Source organism: Acinonyx jubatus, chromosome B1 (genome assembly GCF_027475565.1).
Source record: "Acinonyx jubatus isolate Ajub_Pintada_27869175 chromosome B1, VMU_Ajub_asm_v1.0, whole genome shotgun sequence".
Lineage (NCBI taxonomy): Eukaryota > Metazoa > Chordata > Mammalia > Carnivora > Felidae > Acinonyx > Acinonyx jubatus.
In genome coordinates this window covers 84,104,968-84,128,816 of record NC_069382.1, presented here as the reverse complement: position 1 = coordinate 84,128,816, position 23,849 = coordinate 84,104,968, and the positions used below count along the sequence as shown (strand labels likewise).

At 42.6% G+C, this 23,849-nt stretch overlaps 1 protein-coding gene and 1 long non-coding RNA gene across 3 annotated transcripts in view; one reads left to right on the top strand and one right to left on the bottom strand.

Annotated features, from left to right (window-relative positions):
- Positions 1–23,849, bottom strand: part of MAML3 (mastermind like transcriptional coactivator 3) — a 409,569-nt gene that overhangs the window by 347,184 nt on the left and 38,536 nt on the right. The window lies entirely within an intron of this gene.
- On the top strand, positions 1,067–5,444 carry LOC113601422 (uncharacterized). Its single transcript, XR_003422694.2, has 3 exons — positions 1,067–2,487; positions 2,864–2,972; positions 3,206–5,444. It is a non-coding gene; the product is annotated as an uncharacterized LOC113601422 (long non-coding RNA).

Genomic DNA, 23,849 nt, shown 5'->3' with positions numbered 1-23,849 from the left:
CTGTTACAACCCTTTGAACCAGAGGGGATGGTTAGTAAAAAGTGACCAAGCTGCCTGGGCTGAAGGAAACCAACCAAACAAAAACAATGAGCCCATTAGATGGTATTTGAAAGGTATTTAGACCCTGAGAACTCTGAATATAGTAGAAAGGCAGACTACACTGAGAAAGGGCTCTCAACTAGGTTCCTGGGTTTGTTTAGTCTGCGTATCTCAAGTCCAAACTAATCATCTCAATGGTTTGTTTATGACCAGAACAGGGTTCAAATGGCCTCTCAAAGAAAGCAAGGCAGGCCTGACCCAGCCAACTCTATGTTGCAACTTGCCCTTTCTCCCACTGCCCCCACGTTTCCACAGGACCCCAAGCTTCTCTTTATTTAAGTGAAACAGCAGCCTGTAGTTTCATCTATTTCCTATCTTTCTCTTCAAACCAGGCTGTAAGCTCCAAAATGGGCAGGGACCATATCTCTGTGGCTCACTGCTATCCGGCTAATTTTTGCAATAAAACTTAAAAACAATAAAATCATTGGGTTAATGGACTTCCTGGAGGGTAAGCTGGCAACTTAGACTGAGTTTAAGGTGCCGCTTTTCCGGCACCAGAAACAACACTGAGAACTAACAGGTCCCTCCCTCCTGCAAGGGAGCTTTTAGGAAATCCTCAAACGAAATCACCCTTCAGTTTATCAGAATGAAAGACATCCATTCCCCAAAATTCTAATCCACCTGCAGGAAGTGGGAAGGGGTTGGGGTTGGGGCTGGGGGGGAGGCAGTCAACAAAGCACTCCTCCAGGCCACCTACTCCCACTCCTCAAAGCAGAATCAGATGGGAAACCGGGTGAGGCAAGTTAACCTAGAAGCCCTCCTCCAATTAATGTGTTATTGCTCCTTTAAAACCAAGAACAAACGGCCCAGTGCTCGTGATCCCGGAGGCTGCAGAGCAGTAATTGTCACTTAGCCACTTAACTCCCCGCCGCACTGCTCACTCGCTCGTTGGGGGTTATCTCTCAGCCAATTACGGCTGTCATTTGCGTTTCAATACGTGCCGTCAGGGGCCGGCCCAGTCGAGGGCGGAACAGGAAACCCCGGGACCCGAGGCAACTGGCTCCCGGTGGCTGCGGAAGCCCAGGCCTCACCGCTGGCTGCTCTGGGGAAGCTGCAGAAGTGCTCTGGGGAGCGCGCTCTCAGCACGGCTGCAGAGGGGCCCCAGGGACCCCACCACACTCCAGGTTTGTTCTGAGCCTGGGTCTACACTGAGGCACCTGAAAAGAGGAATGTCTGACTCTTGAAAGCCCGAAGTCAATAATAGTCACGGCAATGTGAACGCAATAGAAAGTTTAGCTGCTGAGCCTGACAGCAGACAAGAGACAAGTAGGGGAAGTAGCAGGGGTTACTGCAATATATTATTGTGAAATCAAGGCAGGCACTGTCTCCAAATGCAAACACAGCAGATCCTTAAATCACTGCTCTTTTATGCACTTAGATTTCCACACAGGGGGTTTACCCATCTACAACTCGGCCCTAAAGTGTAGGGGACACGTGGATTTTCTTAGGCAATCCTGAGTTGAAATATCTAAAAATTATATTTATATCCTATCGTCAAATGATATAGGTTTGTAATAAATGTGTAGTCACAAATTTTATTTTTAAAAATTTAAAAAATTTATTATTTTTTTAAAGTTTCCTTAAAGGCATAATTCTGATGGGAATTTTTTAATAATTAAATCAGAAACAAAACAAAACCTTTGCCAGGTCATGTGTCCCAATTTTTGCTTTTTGAAAAGATGTTGTTTCTGGTTGCTCAGTGAGTCCTAAACACAAAAGGCCTCATCTTTTCAAATATTTTATTTACTTGGACTTCCTGGATCAAATCTATACCACTGATCACTGCATTAAGGCGTTTATCCCGGAGGTTTAAACCTCTCCTGTTTGCAGAGGAAGCATCTGAGCCAGAATGTATTAAGCTAGCCTGAGACGTCCTTTGGAATACACTTGGTCTACTTTAGGGATATACACATTTTAAACCCTGATTATGGGAAGAAAGGGGGAAAGGGTGAGAGGCTGAGGAACAGACCGAGCCTTTTACAACCAAGCTCCTCAATGCACCACAGTTGACTGTCAGGGGGGAGGCAGAGTGCACCAACACGCAGGGCAGAATATCAGCTAGCTGGGTGGTAAGCGATCTCTGGGTTGTCAGCATCTTCGTTTTCCCAGCTGAATAGCAGTGAGATTGTCCTGCTCACCCTGCAGTTAGCAGCAAGCTCCCCCTGACATTCCATCCTCTGAAGCCCCAGCAACTACCGGGAGGAGGGCTGGCAGCTGAGGCCATGCCAGAAGAGACGTGTTCTAGCTGGATCCACACACTCCAGTCTCTGGGTCTAAAATAAGACTCTTAACTTCTCTGCCAATGAGCTTCACCAGGCCCGATGACGTTAACGTGTGCTGTCAGCTCTATTTGCAGTCAAGGTCCCTGTCCACCAGGATTTCACCCAGGTAAGGAGGAATTTGGGGGGGGGGGGGGGCTCTCTGCAAATGGCCCTGTCCTCCCACTGTGTGCACAGAGAAGGTCTGAAAGGGGTGGTGAGGTATTGTATACCTCATCTTGGGCTGTGCAAAGAGTTGGCTTAGCTATAGTTAATTGCCATCCTCAGGCTACATGCTGCTCACTAAATACCGGAGAAGGGAGACTGTTCAGTGCATAACTAGGAAAACTCACAAGTCTAATAAAACTAACCAGGGGCCACCAGTGCTGACCGTGGCCAGCCACACACAGGGAGACTTGGATGATCCTCACTCTTCTTCTCTGGGGCCTTCTAATTAAGAAAACCTTAAACTTGGAATCAATTTGCTCCCTTCTTGCTCCTTTCAGTCATCACCCTGACCCGTCTCTGATGCAAGAGGGCACTTCAAAAGATGCAGAGTTCCTAAGATAGCCAGTGGCCAGAGTGTGAACTTCCTAATTAAGGACCTACACAAAAGTAACTTTTTCTTCTTTTTGGCTCTTTGTATTTCTTTAAAATGCTGTTTCGAGCTGAACAAACTATTTGAACGTCTTCCCCCTCCCTTCCTCCCTCTTTCCTCTCTCTCTGTCTCTTTGTTTGTGTCTCTGTCCTCTGTCTCTGTCTCTCCCTCTCGATTTCTCATCTGATCAATAGCTTCTCTCTCAGTCATGGGGTGTGCAATAAACTGTTCTTTTTCTTTTGTCTCAAAGCCAAAAGTCACTTTCTGGAGAAACAAGTTCCTCTTCTCTGGGAACTGTGAGCGGCAGCCCAGTGGAGGTTTGGAAACCTGCCACAGATGGCCAAGAACAAAACCCAGGCCAATCAGCAGGGCGGATCTGAGCCCACATCCAGAGAGGAGCTGCCTCACCACAGCCCTGCTGCTGCCACCAACTGTCTGAGGAGCTACCTCCAGGGGCCGGGCGGGGAGCCCCACCTTCCTCAAACAATGTCACAAAGTCCCTGGTAGTTGCTGTGCAACCTACCTTTCTTCACTCTCTGTGGTCAGATTCTGTTCTGACTCAGTGAAGAACATTTGTTTCCACCTTGTCTGTTCCCAGCCACGTCAGTCACTCTCCCCAACTTCCACAGAGAGAATCAGTGGAACCACCAGCCCCAGATCCTCCAAGATCATACTCAGAACTCAGCCTGGAGCCCCAGTTCTTCCCTGGGCATTTCTGCAGACAGGCCAAACCACGTATCGAAAGCTGAATCCATTAGCTGCCTCTCCAATGTGACCCTTCCGTGTATGACACCAGCTGCACTTGGGGCTGGGAGGTCATGCTTGACTGCCTCCTCTCATCTCCTACACCCAACTGCAAGCTTTCTGAGTTTTACTTAATAAACATTTCTCAAATCCAGCTTCCAGAATCCAGAGATACGGCCACGGTCCTAGGTTAAGCCTAAACCTGTCCTCTTCATTAACCACCTTCCCCCTCTGCCAGGAGGGGCCTAATACATACATCTAACTCCACTGTCCAGTGACCCCCCCCTGGCCCGCCCCCCCGAGCCCCCCAGCATGACCTTCAGGAACCGGTGTTCCCGTCCCCTGTCACCACAGTCACTGCCTGCAGTGTGGACCTGCTCTCGGCACCTGCCTCATGAGGATGCCTCCCGCCTCTGTGCTCTTGCTCAGGCCCCTCTCACCCCTTCGTCCAGCTAATAACTATGGCATTGCCCAGGCATCTTCTTCCTTTGCTTCTCTTCCTCCAGCCAGGCTACGTGCCATTGCTCAGGGCTCCTATAATGCTCATGCACATTTCTATCACTGCATCCAGTCCCTCAAAGCCAACCTGGGGGGACTGTGCAGTATTTCTGCTTGTGGTCTCAGTACCCATCACACACAAAGTGGTGCCTGTCACACCCAGTAGGCCTCAGCAGCTGGGATTCTGCATTGGCACTGCAGGACTACTGGCTAATACCGTCCATCACCACAGCGCAATCAACACTTTAGTCTGAATTAGATCCGTTTTGGTGTTATCTATTTCAAGTGGACAGACGCCTAGACACCAAAGGATTGTGTCTACGTAACAGATTTTGTCTGGCAACTTATGTACTTTGGGTACTTAATGTGATGGAGTTGACGATGATGACGATGACAGTGACGTCAACCGTGACAGGAAACTGGAGATGATTAGACGTCCTTTTATTCTCTGAGGCTGTGTAGTTGCTTAAAACGGTACACGATGACTCACAGAATGACAGCTCACTTGTCCCGAAACCTTAACTAACCGGAATACAGCCCGGAACCTCAGTCAGACACACTTCTGAAAAGCCAAAAGATCAGCAAGTGCGCACGCGAGAGCTTAAAGAGATCACTTTTTAGGGGTCATCTGGTCTGCACTCAGAACCTATTTGTTCTTCCTTTAACTCCACCTCCGATCATCTGTGCCATCTCCGTCCTCAGTCACAGCAAGTCAGATGTAAAATGTGAGGCGGGTGAGGTGGAAAGAGGCTCCCAGGGACCAACACGGTGGTGGTGGCACAAGACTCACCAGGTGCAAAAGGAGAGACAAACTTCAAAAGAAACAAAGTACACAGCAGTCTGGCAGTCTGGGGACAGTTCATGTTTAAGGACAATGAGTTCCACACATGTTAATAGACCCTAATGACACATCACACATGAGAGGTACAATATTTACCCTCATACTGATGACTGAGATAGCAAAAGAGAGCTGAATTCTGTCCAGTAGTCTCTACTTGCAGGCAAAAGGAAGTGGGGAATATTTTAAGAAGGATTTCTATCAAAGCGTTTGGGTGTTTAGGGGCACCTGGGTGGCTCACTCAGTTAAGCGTCCGACTTTGGCTAAGCTCATCGTCTCACTGTCCGTGAGTTCAAGCCCCCCATCGGGCTCTGTGCTGACAGCTCAGAGTCTGGAGGCTGCTTCAGATTCTGTGCCTCCCTCTCTCTGTGCCCCTCCCCTGCTCACACTCAGTCTCTCTCTCTCTCTCAAAAATAAATAAACATTTAAAAAAATGTTTTAAAAAAGTGTTTGGGGTTTTGTTTTGTTTTTTGTTAAGTTTTGGCACCTGCTGGGGTAGATTGTGTGTCATCTGGAAATTTTACTGCTGAGATACCTAACAAGTGAGCCATTACTTAACTCCATCCAGCATAGACCCGTTAAGTAAGCACGTCACAGGCCTTGCCTACCAAGAGTGTACAACCTAAAACGACTCAACACCCTAGAGAATTCATTTGTATATGCAGCTTTATTTTAAAACACAGTGAAACAGGAAACCCTTCTGCCAAAAAACTACCAAATATAGCATGTCCTACACCTCCCCATCCATGCAAAACACTAATGGACTATTTCAGGTCAAGGGCACAAGAGATGAGTCTATTTCAAGGCAACTTCCAATTCCAAAACAATTTTCTTTCGGTCTTGACCACCCTCTCTCTGCCTCTCTTTCCTTTCCTCTCTCCCACTGCCTTTCGCCATCTTTTCTTAGACCCTCAAATACACAGGAGCAGCTTAGATGACAGAAAAGGCCAAGACAACCAGGTTCTGTTTACTTCATGCCAGGTCATCATTTCCTGAGTGTGAGTTCAGCAGATACAACCCAGGTTAATCCAGAGAAGGGGAGGATGACAGATACCTGGTTGTTTTTCACAATTAAAAAAAAAAAAAAAAAGAAGTCAGAAATGGGATTAAAAGAAAAGGCTATTGGATTAGAAAATATTAAAGGAGAGGGGTACCTGGGTGGCTCAGTCAGTTAAGCCACTGACTCTTGATTTCAGCTTAGATCATGATCTCATGGTCAGCACCCACGTCAGGCTCCACACTGAGCATGGATCCTGCTTGGGATTCTATCTCTCTTGCTTTCTCTCTGTCCCTCTCCCCTGCTCATGCTCCTCTTTCTCAAAATAAATAAATAAACATTAAAAAAAATTTTAAAGAAAATATTAAACGAGAAACTCTTTTAGAAATAGGATATTGCCAGAAGGAACGTACCAAGAGGAAAGAAAGGGTGGAGGGTGGACAGAAAAAAGAACCTGGCTAATCCTATGAACAATATCAAAGAGTTAAGTAGAAAGAATGATGGGAAAGAAGCTAAAGTTTGGCCACTTATCTGACCATTCCTGAAAAACCAGAAATTTCACAACTGCATCTCCTAGCTCATTGTTTCTGCCCTTCCTGGTGACAAGAAGGAAGCGAACGCTTTGAGCAAGATGGGAGAAATTACTACCATATTCCCAGTATTGTGTTTCTACCAAATGTTTCCAAGCTGGCATCGGAGGAGGAGCGTGAAGTGTCTGTTTCTGACTGGTCTGGCATTTTGTGAACCCACCTCGATTAAGGAACTTGTCTTGAAAATCTTCAAGTCTTTCCTATTTTTTCCACGATAGTTAACAAAGTAGTAGACTACAGAGACATAAACACTAGTTACTCATTTATTCCACATTTACTGAGTACCTATTATGGTTTTGGTCCAGAGAGTTCTTAGAGTTCTCACATTTTCAAATTGGGACAGATTCTATTTTGCATGCGTGAAGGGTGTTGACTTATCTGATGAAGAATATAATTGCAGTCTACTCAAAAGGGCAAAGGTTTAAGGTTTGAAGTCCAATGCTATTGCAAGCAAGGTGCCTGTCCTTGGGCAAGTTACTTAACTTCTCTAGGCACTGATTTCTTCATCTGTTTAACGGAGGGCTAAGTCTCATTGTTTGGGGAAGATTAGATGAGAGAGACATTGGATGGAAAGCACCTAGCAGAACCTGGCATGTGGTGCTGAAGCAATCACTCATTCAGTAAATATTTGCTGAACATCTACTACATGCAGGCCCTGTTCTAGCCACGGACGCTCAGCAACAGAAAAGAGAAGCCCCATCCCTCTTCTCATCCTTGACATGTCACAAGGGCTCTGAAAACCTGTGAGATTTTCACCGTGTGAAACACAGTGGGTGCAGAACCAATCTTCCAAATGCCATGATTTTCAAACCTCATTGGGATCTGCATCAAGAATTGTGTTTTTTCAAGTGAGAATTAGCCCACAGCCATGACCCTGAGCTCCTGAACACAAAGGCAATGTGGCTACTGGTTCTCTCTGGCTGTTCACCTGGGAAACCAAAGGAGCCGGCTGAAGCAACTCACAGCCTGGCCTTCATGGTTTGGACAGAAGTGGAATCCAAGAGACACAGATTATTGTCCCTCTTGCTTTTTGCTCTTAAAGTGAGAATGGAGACTTAATTTTGTTTGGGGACTTAGGTCGGGAATGCAGCTCTACACAGAGGAAGTTCCCAAATGAACTGCTACATTGTTTCTGTTACTCTCTGACTCATTTTTACTTTTCCTTCCCAACCCTCCCTGATGTCTTGGTCTGTTTCATATGCAGCACAATAGATTCTTTGTTTACAAGATTCTAATGTGCCATAAAACTGGTTATTAAGCCAAGAATTTTTTATGCACAAAAAATAGAGGCAATATCAGGTAAATTGACATGAATCATGTATTTTACTTTCTTATCTCTAACATTTAAGTAGATAGAATTGATAAACTAGCTGAAAACTCTGTTTGAAAACTAGGTTCAAGTTGGAGGAATGTTATTGATATATACACACATACTTATATACATATATATAATTCAGGGGCAAACATTTTAAAAAGCCAAAACAAAATTCCGTGTTCTCTATTTTTGTTACTGGCACAACCATCCACCTAGTCTCACAAGTAAGAAATTTTTAGTTATTTGCAACAAGTGAGGCAATGAAGTTTTTGTGGGAAGTCATACATGCCTTGTAGCCAAACACACTTGGCTTTGAATCTTAAATCCTACTCACTCCTAGCTATCTGGTGTCAAGGAGGTTCTTAAATGTCTCTAAGCCTCAGTGACCTCATCTGAAAAGTGGATTTTGGAGAGAATAAATTATGTAAAGGATAAAAGCTGGGTTTTTGGACTCAGGTTAGGCATTCAGAAAAACTTGTTCCACCATCCCTTCCCCTCATTCAGCACATTTCTCTTCCTTCCATTCTGTTGCCCAGTGACTGCTCTCCTCAACAATGGCCATCTAACTGGTTTCTTGGCCTATCGTCTACAATTCCCAGTATCCATCCGAACCTGCTATTACAAACAGCAGTCAGAATCAGAAATTTAATCATGGCACTCCTCTGCCACAATTCCTCCTCTGGCAATTACATTCAGAACAAATCTGCATTCAGAGCAAAGTCCACACGTCCCCAACCCATCTGTTCAGCCGTGCCTCCCATGACCACCCCACCTCTGCCCCCTGAACAACCACAGCCCCCATGTTGCAGACTCCCAGCATTGTTTGCATAGCACACCATCTGCTCTGGTGCCTTGACTTCTCCAGGATTCCATCCCCACTCCACCCCCTCCCATCTATAGAGACCAGCATCCTCCTCAAGGCTCAGCTCAAATACCACGTCCCCTTTAAAACCCTCCCTGACTTCCCTGGCTGACTCAGTGTCCCATTCATACTTCAGTGATACCTTGCTCAATTTTATTACTTAAACTTTGTGTTCTACAGTAATCTATATCCATGATGGTCCTTCTCCACTGGATTGTTAGTTCCTCCATGATAGAGGGCAAATTTTATCCACTTGTTTTATTTTCAAGTTTTATCATTCCCTACATGAGGAAGACAACACCAAAAGGCAAAAATGGAGCAAGATACTCTCAAGGTACTTCAAATTCTGATGCACTGGCAATGAAGTATTGGGTGTATTTAAAAAACAACTTGTAGGGGAACCTGGGTGGCGCAGTCGGTTAAGCATCCGACTTCAGCCAGGTCACGATCTCACGGTCCGTGAGTTCGAGCCCCGCGTCGGGCTCTGGGCTGATGGCTCAGAGCCTGGAGCCTGTTTCCGATTCTGTGTCTCCCTCTTTCTCTGTCCCTCCCCCATTCATGCTCTGTCTCTCTCTGTCCCAAAAATAAATAAACGTTGGGAAAAAAAAATTTTTTTAAATAAATAAATAAAAAATAAAAAATAAAAAACAACTTGTAGAAAACCCCCAGCAACTCACAGAGGTGTATGCCATCTGTGCTGGATTAAAGACGGCCACAAATACTTTGATCCTTCTTCCACTGACAGGTAAGTCTATTTCTCTCCCCTTGAACATGAGCTGCCTGTAGCCATTTTTGACAAACACAGTGACATTATGCCATTTCCAAGCCTAGTTGTTAATGTGAATAACAGCTTTGGCCAGGGTCTCTTGGAAACCTGAGCCTCCCTGTAAGAAATCTGATTACCTTAGTGGAGAAATCTCATGGACAGGCCCTGAGTCTACATGGAAAGGCAGAGGGACCCAGAGGAGATCAGCCTTCCAAGCATCCTTGCCAAGGTGCTGGGCAGGTGAGTAAAGCCATATTGGACCTTCCAGACCAGATCAACTGTTGACTACATACCACTGAGTAAGCATAGTTAATGCTATGGAATAGAAGAATCACCTAACTGAGCTCTGTTCAAATTCATGGTCAACAAAATCACAGAGATAATTAAATGGTGGTTGTTTTAAGCCACCAAGTTTTGGTGTGGTTTGCCAGCAGCTATTGGTAACTAGATCACCATCTTAAGCACTTTGGGCTCAGCATCCTAGCCTACTTAATAGAATAATTTTCCTCCAAAGGAAAGTTTCTCTTTTTTGTAACAGGTTAGGGGAAACTGAACTTACCTTAAAGAAATGTGTGTTATACATTACACATGTGTATTACAACCCCAACTGTCCTGGAGCCTGGTAGGTAGATCTTTCATCTCACCTAGATGATCAGCAATGTGAGGGCAGCTCCCATGTCTCATGCTGTACCTTTTTCCCACAATATGTGGCTCATAGTAGGTGCTCAATACTATTTGTTTATTTGATTTATTGAATGCCGGCTTAGTAAGGAGCACTGTATTAGAAGACCTGGAGGCACAGAACCTAAATTCTATTCTTTTTGTTGAGAAAGTAAAAGATGACATATGTACTTAATAGATAAATTCAAGAACAAGGTGATAAAACTGCACAGGAATCCAGGAGACTCCATTCCAGTCTTTCACCATGCACACGTCTTGTGCAGGTGAAAAGGAAATCTTCGTCCCTTCATCTGTCTAGCTATCAAATGAGGAGAATCACATCTGATACCTTGTAGATCAGGATAAGTTAGAAGTAAATGAGGTTTTAGATTGAAACTATCTTCAGTTCTTTGGACAACCAATACTAGGGAAACTTACGGTACTATCATTATTTTGCATATATATGTGATTCTAGTATATTAAATAGCCTGAATTATTACATGCAATTCCTTGTGCTGGACCAGCTGAGCATTTGTTGGAAATTTATCAGATTTCCCTTTTTTTTTTTTAACGTTTATTTTTGAGAGAGGGAGAGAGGCAGAGACAGAATGCAACCTAGGGAGGGGCAGAGAGAGAGGGAGACACAGAATCTGAATCAGGGTCCAGGCTCTGAGCTGCCATCACAGAACCTGACGCAGGGCTTGAACTCATGAACCGCGAGATCATGACCTGAGCAGAAGCTGGCCGCTTAACCCACTGAGCCACCCAGGTGCCACAAGACTGCCCTTTTATTGTCTTTAAGATATAGCAAATAAAACAACACTAAAATGTATGGTGAATTCAACTAACTTTTGAAGGAGATATAACATGCTTTGGAACTAGAAAAAATCACCTATGCCGTAAGTCTGGGTCTTCTACAAAACGTCAACCAAGCAAGATGTGGTGGGAAGCTCAAAACTTACATGCATAATGGTTTGTACTGTCTTGTTATCATGCTCAGTACTCAGCAAAAAGCCTGGGCTATTAGACAATAAACTCTAGCCTACTCTTGTAGGTATCAATTCTCCAGTACATGAGATGGCATCTACTGAGGCACCATGCTGATTGCATTATGTCATTTCTCACACGACGACAACCCTATAAGGCAGCAAAGACTTCTGACTGTATCTTAAATTTAGATGGGGAAATTGAAACCCAGAGAGATTTTGTAACTTTCCTATATTCATTTGCCTTCATTGCCATAACAAAACACCACAAACTGGATGGTGTAAACAACACAAATTTATCTCTCACAGTTCCGGAGGATGGAAGTCAAAGATCAAGGTGCCAGCAGGTCTGGTTTCCCCAAAGGGAAATCCTGCTTGGGATTCTATCCTATGCTTGCAGACGGCCACTTTCTCACTGTGTCCTCATACTGCCATTTATCTGCGTGCAGGCATTCCTGGTGTCTCTTCGTCTTCTTATAAGGACACCAGTCTTACTGGGTTAGGGCCTGACCCTTTGACCTCTTTTAACCTTAATTATCTCCCTAAAGGTGCTATCTCCAAATAGTCACACTGGGAGTTAGGGCTTCCACCTATGAATTTGGGAGGATATGATTCAGCCCATGATACCTCCCCAGATCACGGAGCTAGTCAGTGGTGGGGCTGGGGTGTACATCCTGGCTCCCTGCCACTTCTTATAACCCACCCAATTGCTGTGTGTGGGGCTGCCCCATCCCACCACACCCCATTCTGTGTCCACGGAAAACAGCCCTGTGTAATTACCCATTGCACAAAGTTAAGAGAACAAAGGCCTGAGTATGGACATAAAGGAGAAAAGGGAAGCTGAAATGCAGAAAGGCAAATGTAAAATCCAGGAAAGTGGACTCTCAGAAAGGCAGGAAATGTAGCTCACACCCAAACTTATTCTTCCATGGCCAAGAGTCCTCTCCCCACCCCCATGATGCTGGCTTTGTGGTAACAGCAGGAAGCTCCCCCATCCTTTCAAATGGGGAGGAAGGTCTTGGGAAGCAGTGCTTGCTCTACTAGAAGCCATTGGCAGGGAACAACCCAGTGACCTGCTTTTTGCAAAATTACAAAATAATATACAATTTAATTTCTCATCACATTTTTGTAACCAAAAAATGTCAAGGACCCTTTTGCAGTGCTATATGGTTCATAAATGCAATTAATAAAGATTTACTGATTAGCTAAAACATGTTAAGTCCAAAAAAGCAATACATGCTTTTCTCTTTCTTTCAGATAATGCAAGGAAGCATCTTATATTTATAAAGCACAAGCTTTCAACTATATTGGATTCTTCTTTTAAAAAGAACAATAATTTAAAGTGGCTGCTAGCAGAGAATTGTTAGGTGCATTTAAATGGGTATTTGTGTTCTGAAAATCTTAATTGGAACTCTTTTATTGTTGCTGTTTATGTATGTGTTTGTTTTGGTTCTGAGGGAGAGCTGAGGTTCCTTGCACATTAGGCTTTCATCTGAAATTCTGATTTCATACAAAATTAAACCAGCATATTGTAGGTACAACTTTATACAAAGCATTAAGACATGCTGCAGTATTATTTTAAAAATATATGAAGGAGCGCCTGGGTGGCCCAGTCGGTTAAGCATCCAACTTTGGCTCAGGTCATGATCTCACAGTCTGTGAGTTTGAGCCCGCTTGGAGTTCTTGTCTCCCTTTCTCTCTGCCCCTCCCCTGCTAGCACTCTGTCTGTCTCTCTCTCCAAAACAAATAAACATTAAAAAAATTTAAGTACATGAAAAATCAAAATGGTTTTCCTATGTGAATCATTCTATAACAAATATGAGACATAGCAGGACTGGTGTAATTTGGAAAGAGAGAAAATCTCTGTTGCCCGTTACCTGTCCTCACACCATAGCCTTCCTGGACTCCACCAGATGGTTAAGACTTACTAGCTAACCCTACGACGTGGCTAAAGAGGTAAAAATTCTGCTTCATCCTCACTATTGTTGGCTACTACAACATTAACTTCAAAATCACATTCTCAGTTTGACCACAGCAGAAACCAAATGTTGGTTCACAGGTCAGCCCATCCTACTGGTCAGCAAATGACTCCAACAATATTTCTCTCCTCTTTTTTCTCCCAGTAAAGATACGGTAAGTACTATTGCACACATCATGTCAGTAATCTCTGGTCTTGAATAGAGATACTCATTTGGTACTAAAATCTAATAATACAGAAACTCAAATAAGAGAATTAAGGCATCATTATAAAACTTTCTTTTTTTTTTAAGACCAGCCAGAGGGATTTAAAATTACATACATATTTTTAACATGTATATTTTAATAGTCAATTAGTGGCACTGTCCTTCATCCTGGATATTAACGCAAAGCCTTCTTCGTCTTTCTCTCTAAACTTTCTGAGCAAGTGTAGAGGATCCAGAGTGCTAATGTAAGGAGTAAAAGATAACTCTGATATTTCCACCAGGATCCCCCGCTTAGCAGGAACATGTTCCAAGGCCTTGTCCTGAAGCTCCATGACTGCACAAAATCCTCCACTCTCTACAAAGCCACCACCACCAACATGTAACTTCCTTATGCCTTCTTTGTGTCCTATCATTTAAAAAAAAAAAAGTTGTGTAGAATAAAATCCTTTTCTACTAATTCACATCTTCGGATAAATCATTTTATTTATAACTTGAGAAAAAAAAAACCCTTTAAAATGGTAATCCAAATAATCATGATACTAGATTTAACCAGCAGTGGGTCCAGAGGTTTCCTATAAAACTACATTATCATGGCCTTAGCCTGACACTCCGTTTCAAATTCTCATCAAGTCTACATCTCCTGCTCTACCTTTTCAGGACTAAACTAAGTGCAAGCAAGTGTCAAGTGCCCCTACAGAACCTCTTACTACGTTGTGGAATGAATAATAGCAATTAAACATGAAAAGACCCAACAAATCAGCCATGTGTCTGACAAAACAGGATTATTCCCTGCAGGGCATTTTCAAGTTAGATCATATCCATTTTTCTTGTTTACAAAGCCTACTATTGATAAAGTATAGCAGCTGCCTGTTTAAATAGCTGAACTGACAAATTAGTAAGTGAGCATACAACTCTGAAAAGTTTCTTGTGGGAAACATGAAGGGGGGAAAAAGTGGCCCCCTCTCCCAAGCCTGGTCGATAACATCCGTGACGCATCAATACAATCAGTGATGGAGATACTGGCACACTGATGCTGAACTCCTGGAATCTTAATATGTACACACCCAATGAAATTAACAGGAAAACATTTCTGTCCTTAAAAAAATTATAACTGAATATGAAGTAGCTACAGTTTTCCAAATTCAAAAAAAGATCTTAAATGAGCGAGCATGTTTTTTCCACCTCAGTGCTTCTAATCCCACTTTTTTTTTTCTTCTAATCCCACTTTTAAGAGTCCTTACTAATAATCCCATCACTCTGCATTATGCTACACCACCAGGGATAGGCATCCTAAAACGAAGGGATCGCTTGTCATCTTTCTTTCAGGATATTTCTTCGTAAAAACTGACTTTTCTTAGAAAAAAGAAGCCCTCCTGAGACCTGTAACAAGACTGGAGGAGAGGAGGCTCAAATTAATTTTCCATTTCCTGTTGTTTCCAGAAACCTTTCTCTTTGATTAGACATTCCCAACTAACTCTTCTATTCAGTCCTGAAATAGAAATCATCTTTTTCTTCCACTTGCTCCTTACTGTCATAAGCTCCAGTTCTGGTCAATGGATTTATAGCTCTCCAGAGTAAATTTTCTTACATAATACACTTGGTAAATTGCTACATGCACGAGTCTTAGACATACCAATCCAACAGAAGTATGTATGCATTCACGTGTGCATCCACAGATGAGTGAGCTGTGAAAGTCAAGAAGAATCTTCCCGTACAACTGGGACCTTACTTAGACTCTGGCTTCTTTGTCCAAAATAAAACAAAACAAAAATCAGTATTTCCAAACGCCGCTAAAGTAGGAGGATGAACAAACTAGTTTATATGAACAAACTAGTTTAGGGTGGCCTGGAGACTGATGCACATCAACACCTCATTTCATCATTTTTTATGGCTTTAATGTTTACCTTTTTCTTAATACTGGTATTGTAATCACCTGGACCATCTATAAAGCATTGACACATAATCACAGTTTCAGAACAATTCTTTTTCTTTTTATCTAAAATAAACAAAGCTTAGCAAAATCCCGAGATTAACTTCTAGAATGAAATCTATTAAACAAGGAGTCAGGCTTAAAAGGGGCGGTGTCTTTATGCAAACAAGAAAACAAAGAGCAGGAATTTATTAACGTTATTGAAAAGAGCACTAAAATCTCCATTATGTATATAAACTATATGATGAAAATATATTGGTCAGCAGTCAGCACAAAGACTAAAGGTGAGTCTAGTTTTCAATCTGCTACTTGGGGCTTAAAGCTGAAGAACCATCACCATTGAGTCCTTTGAAAAACTATAAATCTTCTTCATCTTAATTACTTAAATCATTTTTCTGGGACTGATGGATGACCAGACTCTTTACCTGTTCTGCCTAATATCTCCTTTTATTTATAGTCTCACAGACTATGGATTGAAAAATGCTTTTTTAGGTAAAGAAGAGAGGCTTCAACAAGAATGCTAAAAGACAGTGGCAGGGTGGGCAGAAAACACCCTAAGAGAAGGCACTGAGACAAAAATACAAATTAAACAAAACAGAACAAAATCCAGAGGGAACAATCATGCAAGCCAACAACTTCCAGCTTGTAAGAACTTAACAGGCAACAACCATTAACCACAATCTTTGAACCCCAAATCATATACATAACAAAAGATATACTATATATGGGGCTACTCTTGCTGACTGAACTCTAGAGAATCACCTTGTATACCTTTCCTCCATTCCATCCCTCAGCTAACTCAATCCACCGCATATGTGTATACATGCGTGCATGCGCACGCATGTGCGCACACACGTACACACACACACACGCACACACACACACCTGCCATTGCAGAATGTGTCACGGTCTCGTCCTTTTGTGTCTTTACTCACACTGTTCCCTCAACCTGGGATTCCCTTGCCTCTTCATCTACCTTCTAATTATCTGTTCATCCCTTAATCGCCAGCTCCATCATGAGCTCCTCTTGGGGGTTAGATGCCCCCTGCTATGTACTCCTCCATGCATTTGTCTCTATGTCTACTACAGCACTTAACAAACTGTATTGTAATTCTTACATGCTTCCCTGGGTCTCCAGTGAGGTCCTTGAAGGTGAAGTTGGTCTTGTACATCTCTTGAAACCACATTGTGGAAAAAAAAAATACATGGAGTCTGGACTCAGACATTCGAATCCTGGTTTTGTCAATGTCCGTATCTATAAAACGATAATGGTATATCTACTTCTCAAAATTACTGTGAGGATTAAAAAACTTAATGACCTTGCACATACTAGGTGCTCACCAACTGTTGGAGCTACTTCTTTTTTCTTTTGGGAGGGGTTTTGGTGTTGTTTTTTTTTTAAAGTTAACTCTGTGCCCAATGTGGGGCTCAAACTCACCACCTCCAGATCAAGAGTCACATGCTCTGCCTACTGGGCCAGCCAGATGCCCCACAGAGCTACTTCCTTTTGAATACCAGCACAAGCAAAATACCTACCATTTAGTACATGCTCAGTGCATGTGTGTAGATTAAAATGAATCCGTAATACTCTAGCTGACCATTATATACCAATGGTATATAAAGGTAATTTCACCTAGTCTTATTAAGTTAGGTTTCAATACTGAACAATATGCCAAAGAAGATACCCCAAGGAAAATGTCAGAAGCTGGGGCCCCACTGCCTAACTCAGAGGCCAACCAGGAACTATCCACTGTCTCATCTGTTCTGCCTGACTCACCAATGAACACACTCTCCTGCCCAGAGATCCTTCTTTTTAAACTTCACAGTACCTCTTTTTCCTCAAATATAACATGGAAATGGAAACATATATGGTTTTCTTCTTCCTATTTACCAAGATAGTATGATTAAATGGGAACTATAAGGCTAGTTTCAACTTCTGGAGACAGGCACCACGTACTTACACACCCACATGAAACACACACATATTACACTCATTGCTTAGCATGTGAGGGTTTCAGTTCAAGGCACTCATAAATTAAGGAGAGACAGAAGATAATGAGAAAGAGAAGAGGAGAGAACAAGGAAAGAAAGAGGAAAAGAGAGGTGCAGTAACTGTTCTTGGCAAAGAGGAACCTCTCCATCTTTGAATGGGTCCTCCTACATTCAAATGCACTCAGTCCAGTATGCATAACTGAGTATGACTCTATACTCTGTGTGGTACTTAAAGTGCTATATTAGAAATCTAGGATGATTTCCTACTACTCCTTACTAACAAAAATTCAGGGAAGCTCTCCAGAAAAAGAAGGACTCAAATCTCTTGCAGTTGCAGAACTGGTTCCCTAGCCCTTAAGCCAAGCTTCTGGACGTCATGGTGTCTCCTTGCCTCTTCCCAAGCCACCATCCTATCACATTAGCTCAAGGGGGGAGCAGAAAGGCACCGTGTTAATTATGTGTATGCAGACAGCAGTGCAACATCCAGAAACCATTTTTTTCTTTTTAATAGTCCACTTTCATCTTATTAATAAAAAGTAAAAACTCTGACTTCTTCAGAGTCACCTAGGGCTTTTAATGGAAATCTTTTCTTCAACTAGGCTAGCTTTTCTCCAGCTGATCCTATAAACACTGCTGGCAATTTTTTCCCCAATGCCTCTAACATATTTTCACTTAGCACCAGTTTGATGTATAAGATCTGACAGCCCGGCAGTTATAGGCCACCTGCATCACTGTCGCCATGACAACAGTGAAAGACAATCCATGATCCCATGCCCTGGTCACACGTTTCAATACAGCTTATCTGTCCAAAGCCACTGAGTCTAATGGAAGAGAGTAATTACCATCTTCCACTCATTGTCAAAATTCCCACCATATAATGCTCTTCAAAATTATTTTATTCCTCTCACATGGCTGCTTTGCAAAAACTAAAAGAAACCTTAAGTGGAAAGGGGGGTATGTGGGAGAAGGAGAAGGCTGTGATGGGTATAAATGTAGCTGACGGTGCGTGAACTGTCCCTTTGCAGCCGAAGAAGGCACCAGCCAGCCAGAGGGATACACAAACATCTCTGGTTTGCTGATTATCATCTTAAGATTTTGTTTAAATTTGAGCAAGGAATGAGCAAAACTTCCCAATTTCAGCCTATTCTAAAGGTGTTTCATGATTAGCACCGCAGTCCATGCACAGGCATCACGAGCCCCTTCCTACAGTCCGCAGTAGTCACGGCGACACTCAACAGCACCACGGATCCCAGGGATGGAGATCACGAAGACGCAGAGGCCCTCCATGTGGACACTTCTCCAGTCATGGATCCCGGCACTCTTCAGCCTCCCCCCTATACACCACAAATATAAAAGCGGATGCTTGACTGGCTTAGTGTTGGATTTGGTACTGCATATTCTTAGTGGTAGTTACAACACTGCCATTGAGAAAAGCTCCATTCATACAGTATTGAAGTGAACTTTGACCAGCAAGTACCTCTGTAGAAAACCTTGTGGGGAAAAGTACCCAGGGGAAAGAGTAATTAAATTTAAAGGCAAAGCCAAAAGTCATATGGACTTGAAAAGCAAACTATAAACAGCAAAAACCAAACAAAGGGCAGAGAAGATAACCCTTCAGGTTTAGGCAACTCAACTCTTATAAGACTGCTCCACCTTTCTTAACTTCAGTCATTTTCACATAAATAGAACCATACCCATCATCTACTCATTGGCTACCAAGAAGGCTATCTGAAGTGGTACCTAGCTTCATGGTTCACATAAAATATTCCTATGAAGAGGAAATGAGCAATTTCATGCGGTGGGATAAACGCCAATCCACGAAAGGACAAAAGTTATGTAATTTTAAGTATAAAAAATTAATTCTTAGATTTTATTTGTACACCTGTCAGAATGAGCCGGAAACATTTTGCTTAGGCTAAGTCCTAAAAACCACCGCCATAAAACATTTACTCAGCTGTCAAAACATTATAGTTATGAACTAGCATTACCTACAGCGTGTATTAAACATGGCATTATATACATTACACAACAAGCGTGGAAAGCCTGATTAGCCAAAGGTCTCTCTAACGCGGCCCCTTTAATTATTTTGGTGGTTGGTGGACAGGACTTCTTATCTTTCTCTTGGCCACCCTTTTGGTTCACTGTTCATTTGCAGTCCTCAGAGAAGGCCACAAAAAGGAATGAGATGAAGCCGAGGTGGAGGCTCCTAATGGAAAAATTCAATAGTTTGCATTATTTTCTATAGGACACCACAGGTAAAGATGCAAACATGTGGATGTTTACGCATCTCTAGTCAAAATGGCCCAACCATGACCAGAACATTCCAATCAATTCTGCCACCACGTAACACGTTGATGAAAAGTTTCCATGTGATCATTTGTGGATTTCATTTAGTCATCCTACTGCATTTCCTCCCCCTACAGTGGAATTTGAAAAACATCATTTAGATAACAAGGGCTAGATAAACATAAAGGTCTTGATAGAACAGAGCTGGGAAACTTAAACTGCTATCAGCAAAGGAATTTCCTATCTGTTACACCCCCACTGTGGTAGGAGATCCAACTAGTAAGAGTCTTCTATAATGTCTATTGTAATCTTCCTTTAAAAGGATCTTCTCTACTACCCCACTTCGTTGGAAGGGCTCGGAAAACTGGTTTGGAAACCTCCTCTTGAGGAAACCAGAAGTTTCCACAATCAACCCAAAGAAGTATTTGTTCTCCACCTTTAGTCCATTTCTTAAGTCCCAGCCCTCACCTTGCCCTCCTCAGCAATTCTTTGTCTTCTTGATCTTGACATTTTTTGAAGATTATGAACACATTCCTTCTAGAATGACCCTCAGTTTGTCCCATGTTTCCTCATGATAGATCCAGGGAATTCTATTTCAGAATAACACAGAAATAAGTCTGTGTTCTCACTACATCATATCAAGAGGCACTGATGTTGGGGCGCCTGGGTGGCTCACTCGGTTAAGCATCCAACTCTTGGTTTTGGCTCAGGTCATGGTCTCACAGCTTCCTAAGTTCGACGCCCACGTTGGGCTCTGCACTGGCAGTGTAGAGACTGCTCTCTCCCTCTCTCTCTCTCTGCCCCTCCCCCAGTGTCTCTGTTTCTCTCAAAATAAATAAATAATTTTTTTTACTTTTGAAAAGAGGCATCGATGTTGGTTTGTCTCTATATTATGGCAATAGTAACTAGGATTATATGGCTAAAGTGAAATCCCCTGGGTTATCCTAATATAACATTAACATTGCCTTTGTAATTAATAAGTAATTTGTGGAGAGGTACTTCAAGGCTATGTAAATATCCCATTTCTCATAAAACTGTCATATACCGCTCTTAGCATACAGTGATGATTTTGTAATTCCATCATTCCTTTTGTATTTATTAGTGGGCCTACCAAGTAAGACTTTCTCTTCTCTCCCACCTCCCATTTATTTATCTATTCAATTCCTGTATCAGTATAGACTTATGGATCCTTATTTTACTAAATGGGTTATAATCCATTACCATATTTATTTTGATGCTCAAATGCTCCAAATTTGGCCAGTGGGAGCCCATCAAATAGGCTCCTGAGTCCTTACAATTCTTTACGAATTCCTCCTACCTTCTGGCCCAACAAGATGCTCCAGGCCCACGTTGTACTTCCCTACCCCACCTCAGGAACAGCATTTTCCACAAGTCATGCTCCACATTTTTAAAGATAAAATGTTGCCTTGACGGTTTCCAAGACTATGATGCAAATAAATTAAAAGAAGCAAAAATAAGTATCAGTCTGTTCAGTATAGAATGGAAACATTTCTGGTAAATCTGGGAAAAGTAGCCCAGTGCATCACCTTTGTCATGGGCTCATTTCCAGTGACATCAGAACTGGCTTTGCGCTGGCCACACACAACTGGGCTATGAAAGCCGTGGGGCAGCTTCCAGTCAGAGAGGAGAAAAGTGAGAACACAGAGATCAGAGTTCCAAAGCAATAATGCAGGACAATGTATATATAGCATGCCAGCCAGTCTGCCCTGGGCAGGGCCAAACTTAGCAAAGATTCTTTGCAGGACTAGTAGAGCCTACCCAGGGAACCTACAAGGAGGTGGGCAAGGATACCTCCCCCTCTCATGTCAGTACCAAATTATCACATCTCACTTTCTCAGAAAATAGTTTCTGGGTCCATTTTGCATATAATTGCTTAGCAATCCACAACTGATCTGTGAGGGAGAAAATATTGTTATCTGTCCTTTCCAGAAAGAAAAAAAAAAAACTAAACAAAGAATGTTCTACAAGATGCTCAGAAGCAAGAGCAGCTTCAGGTTTTGTGGAGCCTGAAGCCCATAATACTTAATTGTTTAACAATAAAATTGCTAATATAATATAAAACAAAGCATGACAGTATGAAAATTTCTAGGGACCCTCCCAAAACTCTGTAAAGGGCTGTGCACATAAGAAGACCTGAAACTCAAGCTTCACTGGCTTCATGGTAAAAATTCACCTCTGCTCAGGAGCAATTCCAGCTTCTTGCCATGGATCCTACGGTCTAATAGTAGGGGACTAATTCTTCAGTGAGGACAGTCAGACAGCCCTCCACTGGTCTGAAAAAATCAGAGACTCCAGGAAATAGTACTAAGGACATATCTACAAGATGGGCTTCAAACGCCACCAGTTATCATTCAACATAAAGTAAGAAAGCAACCAGAACTCCCATAAAAGCATGGGAACAGCCTGTTTGGCAGAGGACTGGAGAGTCTTGTTGGCTGTTTGGTAGCAAACCCCATCTGTATACAAATGCCAGTCCAACTACCCAAGTGAAGTCACAATGCAGCTAGGAGACTTAAAACCCCTCAAATCAAAGTAGAGTGACAAACCCTATCTAAAGTCACAGATGCAACTTGAAATTCAGGCTAACAGGTCTCCAGGCTGGGGGGACTACTCACATTTTGGATCTGACTTTCATGTTCTTATAACTGCCTCATCCTCCACTGCATCTACCCCACTTGACCTGGTATTTCACATTCACTGAACCTACTACCATTGGCTGAACCCATTTTTCCCATCTTTGTGCTATTGATCAGGTTGCTTCCTATCCATGCAATGGCTTTCCTATCTTCCCTGCCTAGAAAAACCCTACTCATCCCTCAAGGCCCAGATCAGATGCCAGCTCCCTGCATGGTCTTCCCTGATTTGCTCCTTACCTCCTCCCCCGGCTCTACAAAAATATAATTAAATCATTCCAAACGCTGTGTTCCTCGAACAGTTTTTTGTAAGTGTATTAGAGCCCTTATCACATTACACTGAGGAATGACGTGTAGAAATCTCACCAGTTACATTAGCACAAAGTCTATACCCATGGTCTTTGAATTTCCAGCAATCTCTATAGTACCTGGCACAGAGGGGATTTGAAAAAATATTTGTTGGGGCGCCTGGGTGGCTCAGTCGGTTAAGCGGTCGACTTCAGCTCAAGTCATGATCTCACACTCCGTGCGTTTGAGCCCCGCGTCGGGCTCTGTGCTGACAGCTCAGAGCCTGGAGCCTGCTTCAGATTCTGTGTCTCCCCCTCTCTCTGCCCCTCCCCTGCTCATGCTCTGTCTCTCTCTGTCTCAAAAGTAAAAATAAAAACATTTAAAAAAAATTGTTGAATTAACGACTGCTGCCAAACTGCAAGTGTTCTTCCTTTCACCTAAGTAGATGCTTATCTTAATTAAAATAAAACTACAATATTATCCGGTTTTAAAATCATGTAGCTCTATATAGCTGTATATAATTACACTCAATCAAACCACTGATATTTTTAGGTACCTCTTTCCCTTGAAACCCTCCTTGACTATCTTTGACAAAATATCAATGTATTCTATGGTACAAGTTTTATATATATAGATGTGTATTTTTCCCTTTTTTAAACTTTTTATTATCAAAAATTTCAAGCATACAGACAAAATAATGTAATGAATCTGTATCACCCAGCTTGCACCCATGGCTTTTCCTATTTCACCATAGTTCATGCCCAATATTATGGTCTAAATATTTGTGCCCCCCCCCCCAAATTCATATGGTTAAGTCCTAATCCCCAAAAGTGATGGCATGAGTGGGTGGGACCTTTGGGAGATGCTTAAGATGAATGTGATTAGTGCCTTATCAAAGAGCCTCCAGACAGAGCCTGAGCCTTTTCTGCCACATGAGGATACAAGAAGTCTGTGACCCAGAAGAGGACCCTCCCTCAATCATGCGGGCTTTCTGGTCTCAGACCTCCAGCCCCCAGAACTGTGAGTAATAAATGTGTGTTTATAAGCCACCCGGTCTGTGGTAATTTGTTACAGCAGTCCAAATGGACTAAGATACCCACTTTTCCTTTCAGAGGAAAGGAAACCCCAGTCATCATATCACATCTGTACGTATTTCAGAATGTACCTTTTAAGTGTTACTGCCTCTTTTCAAAAACATAACCATAATACCATACCACATCTAAAATGTATTTAATAATAATTCCTTAATATCATAAAATAATTCAGTTAGTGTTAAAATTTCCAATTGTGTGAAAACAATTTTTC